We start from the raw sequence: 12,545 nt of genomic DNA, 5'->3' as shown, positions 1-12,545 counted from the left end.
CCTGGGTTACATACAAGATAGGGTCTGTAGGTTTGTTCTTAAGTTGATTTTGTATGTAAGTCAGAACTGTATATTTTATCACTGTAATCCCAGCCAGAACTTTTTTGGTCTCTGTGACAATTGGATTTTAAAAATGTTGGATTGTCATTAGAATCAGGATTAATAATAAAGCTTCATTACAGACACCTCTGATAACTGATATGGCTGATCATTGTAGCCTAGGACTAAAATGCAATAAATTACCAATATCCAGAGGTCCGTTTGTAACTAGGGGTCGTATGTAAGTCGAGTGTTCTTAAGTAGGGGACTGCCTGTATCAACAGAGGCCAGTGGTGATGGGCAGCGCTGCGATATATAGCCTGTTTATTTTTTTATACCAGTTGATTCCAATACTTAAAAAATTCATGTATTGCGGAGAAACCTGTTCGATTTATATTTATTCATGAGCCACTTTGCAGCTTCCTGGTAGTTATGCCAATGGTTTGAGGCATTATCCTTTAAGGCAGGTGACTTGTAGTATATGCAGCCTTCATGCCAACTATTAGGGCACCAGTGGCAGGTGACTTGTAGTATATGCAGCCTTCTTGACAACTGTTAGGGCACCAGTGGCAGGTGACTTGTAGTATATGCAGCCTTCTTGACAACTGTTAGGGCACCAGTGGCAGGTGACTTGTAGTATATGCAGCCTTCTTGACAACTGTTAGGGCACCAGTGGCAGGTGACTTGTAGTATATGCAGCCTTCTTGACAACTATTAGGGCACCGTGGCAGGTGACTTGTAGTATATGCAGCCTTCTTGACAACTATTTCGGCACCAATGGCAGGTCACTTGTAGTGTATGCAGCCTTCTTGATGACTATTAGGGTACCAGTGGCAGGTGACTTGTAGTATATGCAGCCTTCTTGACAACTATTAGGGCACCAGTGGCAGGTGACTTGTAGTATATGCAGCCTTCTTGATGACTATTAGGGTACCAGTGGCAGGTGACTTGTAGTATATGCAGCCTTCTTGACAACTATTAGGGCACCGTGGCAGGTGACTTGTAGTATATGCAGCCTTCTTGACAACTATTTCGGCACCAATGGCAGGTCACTTGTAGTGTATGCAGCCTTCTTGATGACTATTAGGGTACCAGTGGCAGGTGACTTGTAGTATATGCAGCCTTCTTGACAACTATTAGGGCACCAGTGGCAGGTGACTTGTAGTATATGCAGCCTTCTTGACAACTATTTCGGCACCAATGGCAGGTGACTTGTAGTGTATGCAGCCTTCTTGACAACTATTAGGGCACCAGTGGCAGGTGACTTGTAGTATATGCAGCCTTCTTGACAACTATTAGGGCACCAGTGGCAGGTCACTTGGGAGGGCACCCTAAGCATGGGATGTGGCCTCTGCACTGCCTGGGTGATGTGCCAACCATTACAGGTGTCTGGAAGGATAGTCCTTCTCCAGGAGCCTCCTGGATATTTGTGTAAGTGCGGTGTACACAGTTGTTTGCTTTTGATCATCTTGTGTATTTAGAAAGGGAAATAATATATATATATATATATATATATATATATATATATATATATATATATATATATAAAGCCATTGGCAGGAATGGGAGGCTAGGGAAGCAGGGTGACAGGGTGTCTTCCATTATTGGTGACCCCTTGGAGTGGGTTTTGCTGGAGATTTCAGTGTATGAGTGGATGGCAGTACACCGGCGGCTGTCAGGCTGCATTAGCCCGGTGCACAGTAACCTATACATGGAGGGTGTGGGGCGCAGCACAGGGCACATCTGCCGGTGGGTGGAGAGAGGGGCGCAGATCCGGGGCCTCTCCTCACACTGCGCTCCCTGATGTGATGCGATGTGATTGGAGACCGCGGCTCGTGCACGGTATAAAGTTCACAGCGCCCAGAGCCCGAGCAGAGGACGAGAGGAGCTCCCGGCACAGGCAAGGTAGCGGCGCTTGTCTGCAGAGCATGCACTTCATAGGGGGGAGCATGCACGCGGGGGGCGGGGGAATGTCACCCTAATGCGAGTGGTTGTGTATGTCCTGGCACTCAGTGACCCCCTTCATGTGGACCCGTATTTAGCATTATCTTTACCAGGACAAGGCTGTATCACAACGTACCATGTACTGTGGCACCTGCTGCCCTGTGCTAATGACTGGAGCTAAGCACCTGGGTGTACCTGCATGCCCTGTACCCATTCTGTATCTGGGCACCTGGATGCCCCATATTGATGATTGTACTGTAGCTAGGCACCTGAATGCCCAGTATTGATGTCTGTAATGGAGCTAGACACCAGGATGCCCTGTTCTGTATTTGAATTAGTGGAGATAGGTACTGTACTTGTATCTATGGCTCTTCTCTCAGGTTACATTCCCTGTACTGTATACTAGTGGAGATAGGTACAGTACTTGTATATATGGCTCTTCTCTCAGGTTACATGCCCTGTACTGTAGACTAGTGGAGATAGGTACAGTACTTGTATATATGGCTCTTCTCTCAGGTCACATGCTCTGTACTGTAGACTAGTGGAGATAGGTACAGTACTTGTATATATGGCTCTTCTCTCAGGTCACATGCTCTGTACTGTAGACTAGTGGAGATAGGTACTGTACTTGTATATATGGCTCTTCTCTCAGGTCACATGCTCTGTACTGTAGACTAGTGGATACAGGTACAGTACTTGTATATATGGCTCTTCTCTCAGGTTACATGCTCTGTACTGTAGACTAGTGGAGATAGGTACAGTACTTGTATCTATGGCTCTTCTCTCAGGTTACATGCTCTGTACTGTAGACTAGTGGAGATAGGTACAGTACTTGTATATATGGCTCTTCTCTCAGGTCACATGCTCTATACTGTAGACTAGTGGAGATAGGTACAGTACTTGTATATATGGCTCTTCTCCCAGTCTTACATTCCTGTACTGTAGACTAGTGGAGATAGGTACAGTACTTGTATATATGGCTCTTCTCTCAGGTTACATGCTCTGTACTGTAGACTAGTGGAGATAGGCACAGTACTTGTATCTATGGCTCTTCTCTCAGGTTACATGCCCTGTACTGTAGACTAGTGGAGATAGGTACAGTACTTGTATATATGGCTCTTCTCTCAGGTCACATGCTCTGTACTGTAGACTAGTGGAGATAGGTACAGTACTTGTATATATGGCTCTTCTCTCAGGTTACATGCTCTGTACTGTAGACTAGTGGAGATAGGTGCAGTACTTGTATCTATGGCTCTTCTCTCAGGTTACATTCCTGTACTGTAGACTAGTGGAGATAGGTACAGTACTTGTATCTATGGCTCTTCTCTCAGGTTACATTCCTGCACTGTAGACTAGTGGAGATAGGTACAGTACTTGTATCTATGGCTCTACTCTCAGGTTACATGCCCTGTACTGTAGACTAGTGAAGATAGGTGCAGTACTTGTATCTATGGCTCTTCTCTCAGGTTACATTCCTGTACTGTAGACTAGTGGAGATAGGTGCAGTACTTGTATCTATGGCTCTTCTCTCAGGTTACATTCCTGTACTGTAGACTAGTGGAGATAGGTACAGTACTTGTATCTATGGCTCTTCTCTCAGGTTACATTCCCTGTACTGTATACTAGTGGAGATAGGTACAGTACTTGTATATATGGCTCTTCTCTCAGGTTACATGCCCTGTTCTGTATTTGAATTAGTGGAGATAGGTACTGTACTTGTATCTATGGCTCTTCTCTCAGGTTACATTCCCTGTACTGTATACTAGTGGAGATAGGTACAGTACTTGTATATATGGCTCTTCTCTCAGGTTACATGCCCTGTACTGTAGACTAGTGGAGATAGGTACTGTACTTGTATATATGGCTCTTCTCTCAGGTCACATGCTCTGTACTGTAGACTAGTGGAGATAGGTACTGTACTTGTATATATGGCTCTTCTCTCAGGTCACATGCTCTGTACTGTAGACTAGTGGATATAGGTACAGTACTTGTATATATGGCTCTTCTCTCAGGTTACATGCCCTGTACTGTAGACTAGTGGAGATAGGTACAGTACTTGTATATATGGCTCTTCTCTCAGGTCACATGCTCTGTACTGTAGACTAGTGGAGATAGGTACTGTACTTGTATATATGGCTCTTCTCTCAGGTCACATGCTCTGTACTGTAGACTAGTGGAGATAGGTACAGTACTTGTATATATGGCTCTTCTCTCAGGTTACATGCTCTGTACTGTAGACTAGTGGAGATAGGTGCAGTACTTGTATCTATGGCTCTTCTCTCAGGTTACATTCCTGTACTGTAGACTAGTGGAGATAGGTACAGTACTTGTATCTATGGCTCTTCTCTCAGGTTACATTCCTGTACTGTAGACTAGTGGAGATAGGTACAGCACTTGTATCTATGGCTCTACTCTCAGGTTACATGCCCTGTACTGTAGACTAGTGAAGATAGGTGCAGTACTTGTATCTATGGCTCTTCTCTCAGGTTACATTCCTGTACTGTAGATTAGTGGAGATAGGTGCAGTACTTGTATCTATGGCTCTTCTCTCAGGTTACATTCCTGTACTGTAGACTAGTGGAGATAGGTACAGTACTTGTATCTATGGCTCTTCTCTCAGGTTACATTCCCTGTACTGTATACTAGTGGAGATAGGTACAGTACTTGTATATATGGCTCTTCTCTCAGGTTACATGCCCTGTTCTGTATTTGAATTAGTGGAGATAGGTACTGTACTTGTATCTATGGCTCTTCTCTCAGGTTACATTCCCTGTACTGTATACTAGTGGAGATAGGTACAGTACTTGTATATATGGCTCTTCTCTCAGGTTACATGCCCTGTACTGTAGACTAGTGGAGATAGGTACAGTACTTGTATATATGGCTCTTCTCTCAGGTCACATGCTCTGTACTGTAGACTAGTGGAGATAGGTACTGTACTTGTATATATGGCTCTTCTCTCAGGTCACATGCTCTGTACTGTAGACTAGTGGAGATAGGTACTGTACTTGTATATATGGCTCTTCTCTCAGGTCACATGCTCTGTACTGTAGACTAGTGGATATAGGTACAGTACTTGTATATATGGCTCTTCTCTCAGGTTACAAGCTCTATACTGTAGACTAGTGGAGATAGGTACAGTACTTGTATATATGGCTCTTCTCTCAGGTTACAAGCTCTATACTGTAGACTAGTGGAGATAGGTGCAGTACTTGTATATATGGCTCTTCTCCCAGTCTTACATTCCTGTACTGTAGACTAGTGGAGATAGGTACAGTACTTGTATATATGGCTCTTCTCTCAGGTCACATGCTCTGTACTGTAGACTAGTGGAGATAGGTACAGTACTTGTATATATGGCTCTTCTCTCAGGTTACATGCTCTGTACTGTAGACTAGTAGAGATAGGTACAGTACTTGTATATATGGCTCTTCTCTCAGGTTACATGCTCTGTACTGTAGACTAGTGGAGATAGGTACAGTACTTGTATCTATGGCTCTACTCTCAGGTTACATGCCCTGTACTGTAGACTAGTGAAGATAGGTGCAGTACTTGTATCTATGGCTCTTCTCTCAGGTTACATTCCTGTACTGTAGACTAGTGGAGATAGGTGCAGTACTTGTATCTATGGCTCTTCTCTCAGGTTACATTCCTGTACTGTAGACTAGTGGAGATAAGTACAGTACTTGTATCTATGGCTCTACTCTCAGGTTACATGCCCTGTACTGTAGACTAGTGAAGATAGGTACAGTACTTGTATCTATGGCTCTTCTCTCAGGTTACATTCCTGTACTGTAGACTAGTGGAGATAGGTATAGTACTTGTATCTATGGCTCTTCTCTCAGGTTACATTCCTGTACTGTAGACTAGTGGAGATAGGTACAGTACTTGTATATATGGCTCTTCTCTCAGGTTACAAGCTCTATACTGTAGACTAGTGGAGATAGGTACAGTACTTGTATATATGGCTCTTCTCCCAGTCTTACATTCCTGTACTGTAGACTAGTGGAGATAGGTACAGTACTTGTATCTATGGCTCTTCTCTCAGGTTACATTCCCTGTAATGTAGACTAGTGGAGATAGGTACAGTACTTGTATGTATGGCTCTTTTCTCAGGTTACATGCTCTGTACTGTAGACTAGTGGAGATAGGTACAGTAGTTGTATCTATGGCTCTTCTCTCAGGTTACATGCTCTGTACTGTAGACTAGTGGAGATAGGTACAGTACTTGTATCTATGGCTCTTCTCTCAGGTTACATGCCCTGTACTGTAGACTAGTGGAGATAGGTACAGTACTTGTATATATGGCTCTTTTCTCAGGTTACATGCTCTGTACTGTAGACTAGTGGAGATAGGTACAGTACTTGTATCTATGGCTCTTCTCTCAGGTTACATGCTCTGTACTGTAGACTAGTGGAGATAGGTACAGTACTTGTATCTATGGCTCTTCTCTCAGGTTACATGCCCTGTACTGTAGACTAGTGGAGATAGGTACAGTACTTGTATATATGGCTCTTCTCTCAGGTCACATGCTCTGTACTGTAGACTAGTGGAGATAGGTACAGTACTTGTATATATGGCTCTTCTCTCAGGTTACATGCTCTGTACTGTAGACTAGTGGAGATAGGTACAGTACTTGTATTTATGGCTCTACTCTCAGGTTACATTCCTGTACTGTAGACTAGTGGAGATAGGTACTGTACTTGTATCTATGGCTCTTCTCTCAGGTTACAAGCTCTGTACTGTAGACTAGTGGAGATAGGTACAGTACTTGTATCTATGGCTCTTCTCTCAGGTTACATTCCTGTACTGTAGACTAGTGGAGATAGGTACAGTACTTGTATATATGGCTCTTCTCTCAGGTTACAAGCTCTATACTGTAGACTAGTGGAGATAGGTACAGTACTTGTATATATGGCTCTTCTCCCAGTCTTACATTCCTGTACTGTAGACTAGTGGAGATAGGTACAGTACTTGTATCTAGGGCTCTTCTCTCAGGTTACATGCTCTGTACTGTAGACTAGTGGAGATAGGTACAGTACTTGTATCTATGGCTCTTCTCTCAGGTTACATGCTCTGTACTGTAGACTAGTGGAGATAGGTACAGTACTTGTATCTATGGCTCTTCTCTCAGGTTACATGCTCTGTACTGTAGACTAGTGGAGATAGGCACTGTACTTGTATCTATGGCTCTTCTCTCAGGTTACATTCCTGTACTGTAGACTAGTGGAGATAGGTACAGTACTTGTATCTAGGGCTCTTCTCTCAGGTTACATGCTCTGTACTGTAGACTAGTGGAGATAGGTGCAGTACTTGTATCTATGGCTCTTCTCTCAGGTTATATGCTCTGTACTGTAGACTAGTGGAGATAGGTACAGTACTTGTATCTATGGCTCTTCTCTCAGGTTACATGCTCTGTACTGTAGACTAGTGGAGATAGGTACAGTATTTGTATATATGGCTCTTCTCTCAGGTTACATGCTCTGTACTGTAGACTAGTGGAGATAGGTACAGTACTTGTATCTATGGCTCTACTCTCAGGTTACATGCCCTGTACTGTAGACTAGTGAAGATAGGTGCAGTACTTGTATCTATGGCTCTTCTCTCAGGTTACATTCCTGTACTGTAGACTAGTGAAGATAGGTGCAGTACTTGTATCTATGGCTCTTCTCTCAGGTTACATTCCTGTACTGTAGACTAGTGGAGATAGATACAGTACTTGTATCTATGCCTCTTCTCTCAGGTTACATGCTCTGTACTGTAGACTAGTGGAGACAGGTACAGTACTTGTATCTATGGCTCTTCTCTCAGGTTACATTCCCTGTAATGTAGACTAGTGGAGATAGGTACAGTACTTGTATCTATGGCTCTTCTCTCAGGTTACATTCCCTGTAATGTAGACTAGTGGAGATAGGTACAGTACTTGTATATATGGCTCTTCTCTCAGGTTACATTCCCTGTAATGTAGACTAGTGGAGATAGGTACAGTACTTGTATCTATGGATCTTCTCTCTGGTTACATTCCTGTACTGTAGACTAGTGGAGATAGGTACAGTACTTGTATATATGGCTCTTCTCTCAGGTTACAAGCTCTATACTGTAGACTAGTGGAGATAGGTACAGTACTTGTATATATGGCTCTTCTCCCAGTCTTACATTCCTGTACTGTAGACTAGTGGATATAGGTACAGTACTTGCATCTATGGATCTTCTCCCAGTCTTACATTCCTGTACTGTAGACTAGTGGATATAGGTACAGTACTTGTATCTATGGCTCTTCTCTCAGGTTACATGCTCTGTACTGTAGACTAGTGGAGATAGGTACAGTACTTGTATCTATGGCTCTTCTCTCAGGTTACATGCTCTGTACTGTAGACTAGTGGAGATAGGTACAGTACTTGTATCTATGGCTCTTCTCTCAGGTTACATTCCTGTACTGTAGACTAGTGGAGATAGGTACAGTACTTGTATCTATGGCTCTTCTCTCAGGTTACATTCCTGTACTGTAGACTAGTGGAGATAGGTACTGTACTTGTATCTATGGCTCTTCTCTCAGGTTACAAGCTCTATACTGTAGACCAGTGATTTTCAACCTTTTTTGAACCGCGGCACACTTTTTATACTTAGAAAATCCAGGGGAACACCACCAACCAAAATAGCACAAAATGACACTAAAACAGTCATATTGTACATATAGTTAATAATATAGATTCTAAATTTATTTTTCCCACTCAGTGTGAAACCTGGGCCTGTTTCAATAAACACAAAAGGGATATCCTGGCAGGAATGGTGGAAAGACACACACAATATACTGCAAAATAAAGGGGTACAATGAGAAGTACTATGGCCATGAGGCCAGAGTACGAGTGCCAGCTCATATACTTAGCATATGAGCTGGTACTTGTAGTACTCCAGCCTCATGACAATAGTATTTCTCATTTTACATTTCTCTGGGAAACAAAACACAGGTGGCACCATAGTTTGGGGAACTTTCCCTGCGGCACACCCGACCATGTGTCGCGGCACACTAGTGTGCCACGGCATATTGGTTGAAAATCACTGCTGTAGACTAGTGGAGATAGGTACAGTACTTGTATATATGGCTCTTCTCTCAGGTTACATTCCTGTACTGTAGACTAGTGGAGATAGGTACAGTACTTGTATCTATGGCTCTTCTCTTAGGTTACATGCTCTATACCAATGGTGGCGAACCTATGGCACTGGTGCCAGAGGTGGCACTCAGAGCCCTTTCTGTGGGCACCCAGGCTTTCATGCCAACAGAGAGTTTGCCAGACAGGACTCAAAGCTTCCTCCTGTGGTCCAAGACAGCCCAGGATGTGCCATGCTCAGCGCCATTTTAACGCAATATCCTTGTCTGCCAGCACTGCAGTAGGAGAAAGAAGGTGTGGATAGATATGGGTTATCGTTGGAGCTCCTGCTCTTGGTCCCCTGGAGGGAAGCTACAATCCAAATTTCTCCATCATCTTTCTATTGTATTGGTGAACTCAGGACACCAATACGATTGAAACCTGTGATACAGCATGGATCAATAAATTACTACTTAAATTGTCATGTTGGCACTTTGCGACATGTAAATGAGTATTGGTTGTAGTTTGGGCACTCTGTTTCCAAAAGGTTCGCCATCATTGCTCTATACCAGTGATGGCGAACCTTTTAGAGACCGAGTGCCCAAACTACGACCAAAATCCACTTATTTATCGCTAAGTGCCAACACAGAAATGTAATTTGTGATTTATCCTCTCTTCTCTGTCACAGTTTTCATTGATACCAGCACCTGAGGACACCAATAAAGCAGAAAATAGTCCCAGGTAGCGCTGTCACTTTAAAATAGCTCTGTGCACAGCAAGTCCTGGACTGTCTGGGACTGCAGGAAGATACCTGGAGTCATCTCTGGTGATGGCCTGAGTGCCCACAGAAAGGGCTCCGAGTGCCACCTCTGGCACCAGTGCCATAGGTTAGCCATCACTGCTCTATACTGTAGACTAGTGGAGATAGGTACAGTACTTGTATATATGGCTCTTCTCTCAGGTTACATTCCCTGTACTGTAGACTAGTGGATATAGGTACAGTACTTGTATCTATGGCTCTTCTCTCTGGTTACATGCTCTGTACTGTAGACTAGTGGAGATGGGTACAGTACTTGTATCTATGGCTCTTCTCTCAGGTTACATGCTCTGTACTGTATACTATAGTGGAGATAGGTACTGTACTTGTATCTATGGATCTTCTCTCTGGTTACATTCCTGTACTGTAGACTAGTGGAGGTAGGTACAGTACTTGTATCTATGGCTCTTCTCCCAGTCTTACATTCCTGTACTGTAGACTAGTGGAGATAGGCACAGTACTTGTATCTATGGCTCTTCTCTCAGGTTACATGCTCTGTACTGTAGACTAGTGGAGATAGGTACAGTACTTGTATCTATGGCTCTTCTCTCAGGTTACATGCTCTGTACTGTAGACTAGTGGAGATAGGTACAGTACTTGTATCTATGGCTCTTCTCTCAGGTTACATTCCCTGTAATGTAGACTAGTGGAGGTAGGTACAGTACTTGTATCTATGGCTCTTCTCTCAGGTTACATTCCCTTTAATGTAGACTAGTGGAGATAGGTACAGTACTTGTATCTATGGCTCTTCTCTCAGGTTACATTCCCTTTAATGTAGACTAGTGGAGATAGGTACTGTACTTGTATCTATGGCTCTTCTCTCTGGTTACATTCCTGTACTGTAGACTAGTGGAGATAGGTACAGTACTTGTATCTATGGCTCTTCTCTCAGGTTACATGCTCTGTACTGTAGACTAGTGGATATAGGTACAGTACTTGTATCTATGGCTCTTCTCTCAGGTTACATTCCTGTACTGTAGACTAGTGGAGATAGGTACAGTACTTGTATCTATGGCTCTTCTCTCTGGTTACATTCCTGTACTGTAGACTAGTGGAGATAGGTACAGTACTTGTATCTATGGCTCTTCTTTCTGGTTACATTCCTGTACTGTAGACTAGTGGAGATAGGTACAGTACTTGTATCTATGGCTCTTCTCTCAGGTTACATTCCTGTACTGTAGACTAGTGGAGGTAGGTACAGTACTTGTATCTATGGCTCTTCTCTCAGGTTACATTCCCTGTACTGTAGACTAGTGGAGATAGGTACAGTACTTGTATCTATGGCTCTTCTCTCAGTCTTACAAGCTCTGTACTGTAGATTAGTGGAGATAGGTACTGTACTTGTATATATGGCTCTTCTCTCAGGTTACATTCCTGTACTGTAGACTAGTGGAGATAGGTACAGTACTTGTTTATATGGCTCTTCTCTCAGGTTACATTCCCTGTAATGTAGACTAGTGGAGGTAGGTACAGTACTTGTATCTATGGCTCTTCTCTCAGGTTACATTCCCTGTAATGTAGACTAGTGGAGATAGGTACAGTACTTGTATCTATGGCTCTTCTCTCAGGTTACATTCCTGTACTGTAGACTAGTGGAGATAGGTACAGTACTTGTATCTATGGCTCTTCTCTCAGGTTACATGCTCTGTACTGTAGACTAGTGGAGATAGGTACAGTACTTGTATATTTGGCTCTTCTCTCAGGTTACATTCCTGTACTGTAGACTAGTGAAGATAGGTGCAGTACTTGTATCTATGGCTCTTCTCTCAGGTTACATTCCTGTACTGTAGACTAGTGGAGATAGATACAGTACTTGTATCTATGGCTCTTCTCTCAGGTTACATGCTCTGTACTGTAGACTAGTGGAGATAGGTACAGTACTTGTATCTATGGCTCTTCTCTCAGGTTACATTCCCTGTAATGTAGACTAGTGGAGATAGGTACAGTACTTATATATATGGCTCTTCTCTCAGGTTACATTCCCTGTAATGTAGACTAGTGGAGATAGGTACAGTACTTGTATCTATGGATCTTCTCTCTGGTTACATTCCTGTACTGTAGACTAGTGGAGATAGGTACAGTACTTGTATATATGGCTCTTCTCTCAGGTTACAAGCTCTATACTGTAGACTAGTGGAGATAGGTACAGTACTTGTATATATGGCTCTTCTCCCAGTCTTACATTCCTGTACTGTAGACTAGTGGATATAGGTACAGTACTTGTATCTATGGCTCTTCTCTCAGGTTACATGCTCTGTACTGTAGACTAGTGGAGATAGGTACAGTACTTGTATATATGGCTCTTCTCTCAGGTTACATTCCTGTACTGTAGACTAGTGGAGATAGGTACAGTACTTGTATCTATGGCTCTTCTCTCAGGTTACATGCTCTGTACTGTAGACTAGTGGAGATAGGTACAGTACTTGTATCTATGGCTCTTCTCTCAGGTTACATGCTCTGTACTGTAGACTAGTGGAGATAGGTACAGTACTTGTATCTATGGCTCTTCTCTCAGGTTACATTCCTGTACTATAGACTAGTGGAGATAGGTACAGTACTTGTATCTATGGCTCTTCTCTCAGGTTACATGCTCTGTACTGTATACTATAGTGGAGATAGGTACTGTACTTGTATCTATGGCTCTTCTCTCAGGTTAC

General features: G+C 43.1%; 1 protein-coding gene across 3 annotated transcripts in view; it reads left to right on the top strand.

Moving 5' to 3' along the window:
- Positions 1 to 12,545, top strand: part of LOC140125257 (catechol O-methyltransferase-like) — a 67,456-nt gene that overhangs the window by 27,382 nt on the left and 27,529 nt on the right. Inside the window, exon 1 of one of the 3 annotated variants that reach the window (XM_072144485.1) lies at positions 1,787 to 1,944. The exons of 1 other annotated variant lie outside the window; for it this stretch is intronic. The gene's annotated coding sequence lies outside the window, so the exon portion shown is untranslated. Of the gene's footprint in view, positions 1 to 1,786; positions 1,945 to 12,545 lie in introns of those variants that run through there. One more of the 3 variants, XM_072144487.1, reaches the window with a different exon arrangement.

Source organism: Engystomops pustulosus, chromosome 1 (genome assembly GCF_040894005.1).
Source record: "Engystomops pustulosus chromosome 1, aEngPut4.maternal, whole genome shotgun sequence".
NCBI classification, from domain to species: Eukaryota; Metazoa; Chordata; class Amphibia; order Anura; family Leptodactylidae; genus Engystomops; species Engystomops pustulosus.
This window is presented reverse-complemented; position numbering and strand designations above follow the sequence as displayed.